The sequence below is a fragment of the Lepisosteus oculatus genome, chromosome 21 (genome assembly GCF_040954835.1).
Source record: "Lepisosteus oculatus isolate fLepOcu1 chromosome 21, fLepOcu1.hap2, whole genome shotgun sequence".
NCBI lineage: Eukaryota > Metazoa > Chordata > Actinopteri > Semionotiformes > Lepisosteidae > Lepisosteus > Lepisosteus oculatus.
Window position 1 is genome coordinate 4,559,095 of NC_090716.1, and position 7,642 is coordinate 4,566,736.

Genomic DNA, 7,642 nt, shown 5'->3' on the forward strand with positions numbered 1-7,642 from the left:
TCCTGCCAGGAAAAAACAACTACACCCATACAGGCCAACACAGTATATTTATATTATTAATAATGATGTGCTCGGGTCGGTGACGTGTGTGTGAGTCGCAAAAACTTTCTACTTATGTAAGTCTGCCGTGGGTTAGAAAAGATTGATCTAGATAACCAAACCATAAGGGCTTTGTTAAGGAATGTGGTTTTCTTTATGTCTCAGGAGAAGGGGAAAAGGTTACGAGCCTGTTTTGTAGCTCAAATAGAGTGAAAAATATTCAAACATTTTAATAAGGGGTCATCCTCGTTTTGACCCAGACATAGAGTTCATTTTTAAGATCACAGAAACTGATCTTACCCCCCCCTTGTGCTCCTTCTAATTTTCACTTTTGCTTTCAGCTGTTCACATCAGAGAGTACATATCCAAATGCTCTGGCTACTGATAATTCAGGAAACTAAAGGTGTCAAATGATCCCTTTTGCAATTTCTCACAGAAAACAATAGTCTTTAACACACGTGTCTTAGGTGTTCTCTGAGCAGTTGAGAAAAAAACTGCCTTGCATGGTCCCACGGTGTGCACAACTACTTCAATAACCCGAGAAGAGGGCTATTGTATTTAATGCGGAAAACACTCACAGCTTGTGGGTGGCTCTGTCGCTAGAAGCGAAAGATTTATTTTCAAAACAATCGAATTTAGCGAGTGTTCTTCAAAACATCCCAAAGCACAAGATCTTTGACTAGGAGTAGGAATGTGAATATACTGTATTCGGCCATCGTGAACCTAAACTTTTCCAAGAGGAACGACTCAGGTGTGTCTCATGCATTGGTACACACTTTATGACATTAAAGATAGAGAGAACAGAAACAGCTTTGCCCGCTTTCAATGTTGCCTCGGTGCTGTGCATATTTTTTCATTATTCAGGCCTGACCTGCAGTTTAAGATATTTATGAAGAGACCGTGTTACTCTTACACAAACAGTTTTGACCGGCTTTTCAAACACACAAATTACAAAAGTGCAAGTCATGTGAAGCAGCTTTTTTTTCCACTGTTACCTTTCAGTAGAGTAAGGCCATGTGAGAAGCTCCAGAGAAGAAGAGGTCATTATCCCTCCTCTGGCTTGCTTAGCTGCTATTTGCCTATTAATCCACGAATTTTGTCCAGTCCTTTCTCAAAAGAGAAAAGACCTCCACAACTCTTTGTGTAAATAAGGGACTCCTGTTCTCCATCTGACATCCCCTGCTCCTTAGCTTCCGTCTGTGTCTTCTGGTTTGTGTTTCACAATGATAAAGACCAGGAGGTTTAACATGTCAAAACCAGAACCTTTTATCCCACTTGTCTGTGCTTACCCATTTAACCACTGGAGGGGCACTTTAATCATTAGTGCTGCTGTTTTTGCCTGGTTTTCCATTAATCATCCTTCCATCTTTTATTATATGCCTCACCTTGGTCTTTTAATGTTACTGACAGGGGGATTATACTATTATGTCGTTCCTTTATTTTTTCCTCTTATAACAGTCTGTGGGAGTTGCTTTGCTGCATAATAGCCTAAAGTACATTGCAGCCAGCCTCTTGAGTCCTATTGCACTCTTCTCAAAAGTAACTTTAACTTGAAAAAAATGTACAGATTGTAAAAATGGGAGTTGGACAATTGGCGCATACGATCAGAATATGTTGTCCTCATAGGCAATGATGTTGAGCCAGCTACTGTAATTCTATCAATAATTTGGAAAACAGGTTCAAGACCACCTGTCTTAAAAAATTAGTTTACATACTATAATTCATGTGCAGAAGAGGCCTCAGATTTGTGAAAGCTTTGATATTATTCAAGGAAAAAATTATGTTTACTTCATGGAACAATAATATTTTAAACAATAAATGATATATCAGTAACATACTGTAAAATATTTACAGAACATTTAGCATTGGTTCATAGACAAATAATTGATCACACAATACTCCTTCACAAGGTTTTATCTCTTGGAGAGCACAGTTAGTGCTTTCCTTTCATAAAATCAGCTCCCTCAGAAATTTCCTTTGAAAGTTTTTCTGAGCATCCCTCTTAAGATCACCCTAGGGATATATGAAGGGCTTTGTACAATAATGACCAGGCAATTAAAGCAGATTTGATTGTCAAAAAGCCATTTGAGATCTTGACAGGAGGGACACTTGCTAGCTGTGTCCTGTTCTTCAGTTACTATGGGAACAGATATTTACCCAGAACTGAGTTATCACTCATGTGGTCTAACCTGAACCCAATTTCCACTGCCAGGATTATAATGACTGTGTAACACAGAGAATTCAGCCACCTTAGAAACCAACTAAAAACAAGAAAAGAATAGCACAAATAAGCCTTCAATTAACATTGGCTTGTTTTTACTTACATTCTGAATGGTCTGAAATGTGTGGCAGAAACAAAAGCCTATGAATGTATGCAGTCTGCATTGTGAATTTAAAGTACTGTTTTGCAATGTGGAATCATACTGTAAAACGGTCTTGTTTGTTTTTAGTATGGTTATAAATATTTTTGCAAAACAAAATACTCAGACAAAAGTAAAATAAAACAGCTTCACAGTACATTGAGCATTGCTATCCATTAGGATTTAAGGACCACACATTCAACGGATTGAATTCAAATATATATCCCTGTTAAATACACTGAGAGGCATAACCTACTTTTTGATTTGTGTGGTTTTTTTGCATTGAACACACTCTTAATGCTGACTGAGAGAGGGAAGTGGATAAAACCAGCATTTCAGATTAGTCCTGCCTCCTACACGCAGTATAATGGAGCCGGCTGGTCCATAGTACACGTGTTGGTGTTTGAAATGGGGGAGTTTATGCAAGAGATCACACTCACATAGCAATATGTTTTACAGCACTGTGAAATGGAAGACATGAGTAAACTTTAACTCTGTGAGCACTCTGTGAAACTGAAGAGAGATGCCATCTTTCTGTATCACTCCGATAGCCTTTCTTTGTCAATATACTGTAATTCATGAAGCAAAATGAGGAACCTACAGTTAGAACATACAGTGTGGTACATATGTCCATATAGTAGTGCAACAAATACATTCTAGTTTTTGGTGTGTTTTGCAATTATATGTATACAGCCATCCCTGACTATAGGAGCAACCACTATACACATTTTCCTTTACAGGAGATGTACCTACCCACTTTTTTCAGCTTATCAGGAGATTTTCACTCTTTAAAATATAACTTTTATAGTAAAGCTTGTTATTGCTAAGTACATATAGTACAGCATAGGATTTAATATTTATGCATTTGTTAACAACTGTAATGATACTTTGGCCTCCTCATAATCCCCATCAATGAATTGGCTTCATCACTCTGCTCTCCTCCCCACTGATATCTGATGTGTGGTGAGCGTTCTGGCGCACTATGGCTGCCGTCGCATCATCCAGGTGGGGCTGCACACTGGTGGTGGTGGAGGGGATCCCCATGACCTGTAAAGAGCTTTGAGTGGAGTGTCCAGAAAAGTGCTATATAAGTATAAGGAATTATTATTATTATTATTATTATTATTATTTTTATTATTATTATTATTATTATTATTATTGTTGTTGTTGTTGTTGTTGTTATTATTATTGTTAAGGAACAAGTAATAGGTTTATTCCATGCTGAAAAAAAGAAGAAAGAGAACACAACGTTTCGGCCGTGGAGCCTTCTTCAGGTGTGAAGAAGGCTCCACGGCCGAAACGTTGTGTTCTCTTTCTTCTTTTTTTCAGCATGGAATAAACCTATTACTTGTTCCTTTGCAGCCTACGCATGCTGACGCAGCTACCCACCATTATTATTGTTATTACTGTACAGTACCGTGAATAAGCAGCAGTGTTGTTTGTGCATCAGATAATGACTGTAAGCATGTTGCTTGAATAACTAACCAAACATGTTATTGTATGTTTGTATGCCTGCTTCCCACTTTAAGACAAAGACAAGCTCAAGGTGTATACCCAAAGGAACTTCGGCTTATTGCTTTGATGTGTTCATCTGCTGACCTTAAAGACAGTGCTCTAGTTTGTGCTCTTAAGGGCTTCAGGGAATTCAGAGCAGCGATCCACAAAGTGCCAGTGCTTTGTGGTACAGACACTTTATGGTTGAATTAAGGAATATTTTTATACTGTCTGTTTGGGAATGGAAAGCCTTACTTTAATTATTTACTTTACTCTTGAGACATGCAGCAGTGGTTTCCTCCGTGGTGTCCTACCATTAACACCATTCTTGTGGCCACTATAAGAAAAACACCGAACATGAACAGAGACTTTGGCAAGTCCAAGAGATTCCTGCAGGTCCTTTGCTGTTACCCTAGGGTTTTTTTTCACTTCCTTCAGCATTGTATGCTGTGGTCTTGCCGTGATCTTTGCAGGATGCCCACTCCTAGGGAAAGTACCAACAGAACTGAATTTCCTTCATTTGTAGACAATTTGTCTTACTGTGGATTGATGAACACCCAGGCCTTTAGAAATGCGTTTGTAGCCTTTTCCAGCTTTATGCATCTCTACCCTAAGGTCCTTTGATATTTCTTTTGTTTGGGGCATGGTTAACATAAGCAGCTCTTTCCTGTGAAGAACAGACTCTGTCAGTAACTAACCTTTGTGTGCCTTCTTTATAGGGCAGGGCACCTCCAATGTCATCTCATTGATTGGAACAACTGACTCAAATCAGCTTTTGCAGAAGCCATTAGCCTAGAGATTCACATATGTTTTCCAACCTAGACTGTGAATGTTTAAACGATGTGTTCAGTACTGACAAGAAGATGTATAATTGTTTCTGTGTTATTAGTTTAAGCAGATTGTGTTAGTCTATTATTGTGACTTGAAGATCTGAGCACATTTTTATGAGTATTCAATGCAGAAATGCATTAATGCAGGTAATTCCAAAGGGTTTCTTGCAACTGTAGCTGAAATGTTACTTCATCATTGTCGCGTGTTGCTCTATTACGTTTCTATCTTGCAAAATCAACTTTGGGTGCTTGTGTCCATTAACTGCTGCATGAGAAAAAAGTGATTGCTACGACTTCAAAACAATTTTTTTCATAGTTGTTTTCCGAGCTGTTTGAATAGCAATGGACATTTAAAATATACATAGCGTTTCTCCTTACTTCTTCAGATTTGGATTTGTGATATCTCCACGCTGTGGCACAGTGTTTAGCATTGTTGCCTAGCAGTACGAGGGCCCTGGGTTCAACTTTGGACCTGAGGTGCTGTCTGTGTGGAGTTTGTATGTTCTCCCCGTGTTCAGGTGGGCTTCCCTACAGGTGCTCCTGTTTCCTCACACAGTCCAAAGACACACTGGTAGGTGAATTGGCTTGTGGGATAACTGTCCCTGGTGTATGTGTGTGTTTGTGTCTGTGTGTGCCCTGCAATAAACTGGTGTCTCATCCAGGGTGTAATCCAGTTTGCGCCCATTACTTACTGGGTTAGGCTCTGGTCCCCCCTGCATCCCTGTACCGGATAATTGGATTAGAAGACTGATGGATGGATATTTCCTCTTACATTTTTTGAACACTTTGTGTTGAATGTAGTGGTGCATGGTGGGAAACCAATACATGGTAAAATAGCTAGTTTTTCCCAGGATTAGCAGGTGATGATTTGTTTTTTCAGCTGCGCAGGATTCCTTGCCTGTTCACCTCCATCACTCCACTCGTCCACCCTGGCTTTTTCCTGAAACTCCTACTAAGGTCAACAATGAAGGGATGTGCTTTGATATTTTGTGCCATTTTGTGTAACTGAACGAACCACAATTGGTATTGGTGGTTGGTGCATGAAACAATTGCATATAATAATGTGAATACATGTACAGTAATGTGCAGGGACTGAAGATGGTGTTGAATACCGCCTTATAGAAGGGTGCCGATGTAGTATCTATGTGGTTTAGCCGGTTGGTAAACTTTCTTTACGACTCCTGCCTCGCCTGGGTGTTGGTCTCTTGCAGGCTTTCTCCTTAATATGTATTCAAAGCCCATGACATGTCACCAGGATTCTCAGAAGTCAGACGTGGAGACATGGAGTACTCCATGTATTAAACTTGAAAGAACAGCACATGATGATTTTCTTTAAAACATGTTTTTGGCGAAACTAGATCTTTAAACGTCCTAGACCTCTGTTAATACCTGACATTTTTTGAGAGGGTGTGTTTTGCGGGCCACTTTCTTACTTTCACTGGCAAGCATTTCAAACAAAGGCTTCTCTACTTGTTTATTGCTGGGGAGTATTACTACCAGCTCCTGATGTTTGGGCTCATTCACATTGCAGACTTAAGGGCAACTCTTTTTATGTAATTTTGTCACATTTAATGACTTACAAAATATGGAGAAGAAAAAAGAAACAGGGTCATTTTTACAACTTATTTTCTGCTTGCAGCAAATTCCCCTTCACAAGGTTTGCCATGAAAGTCCTGCTCACTATCTTTTTGCTATGTTTACACCTTTGTGTTCTGTATTTGTGCAAAGATGTACCATGGTTTGAGCATGCCTCTCCATTCTTTGCAATTGCTTACAATGTTTTCACCCTCAAATACCAAGATAATCATTGATTAAGAGCATTATAGTTAAGATATAACTATAAGAGCGTTATAGTTGCCTGAAAAGAGACCAGGTGAAAACTCTAAAGCATAGCAGTATACTTCCCGATAAAGTTTCAGAAAATCCATACCATAATTACTGGGGGAGCATATCTGTTCTTTCTTGTAATCTCAGGACGCACAGTATTTCAGTATTACTTTTACTCCGTGAAGTTTGTACCCCGAGGACTCTCATCTCCAATCGGGTGAGCGGAGTTCTGATTTATTCTGTCACGGAAAACTTCAGACTGTATTGAATTAGTTGCGACAGTGTCTTTGCAATTAATCGAATGCTTTTTTTTCTTCCTGTGTAAGGGGGAATTAATCCTGTCTAACGTCAAACAGCATAGCCCAGCGTTTGAAATGGTCGTCTCCAGATCGACCTTATGATTGCTTCTCTGTTGCCAAAAGTAGTCAGGACCCCTGAAACGTGGACAGGGGGAATTAAACCAGCTCACAGAATATACCTAACAAAAATCGAGTGGAGGAGACAAGTGGAATTAGAAGGCTGTTGATCTATGTGTTAAAATTACGTCACTGGATTATATTATATAACTTTTTATTGTTCCTTCTTTTTCGGCTTGCAGAGCTGCTTAAGAACACGTTTGTATACAAGAACTTGAAAAGAACGGACACATTCCTTATTCACATTCACATCGTTCCTACGGTTACACAGATTGACTGATATTTTACACAGTAGATTGACTGATCCTAAATTAGACTTCCTCAATCACCAGCAGGTACACACGAACTGTACTGCAAGTTTTTTTTACTGTTTGCTTTACAGGAAATCAAGGTGTTCGACCTGATCGGCCGGATCGTCTTCTCTTCTTTTTTTTCTTACGGTCGGCAAATGCCAGACACGGTGCATTATTTCTTACTGTAATGCACGGTGCACGAAGCGAAGAAATCCGTGGGTGTACTTAATTTTTTTTTTGTCCTTCTGAAAACGGCTGTTGTTAAAGCACTCAGCTAGGCAGAACAGGCACTTCGGCACTTTCAGTGCGCGGTGGAAAAAGAACCAGGTGTGGCCCATTACGAAGACACTCCCTCCCACAGTGGTAGGAAGAGTTAATTTGGG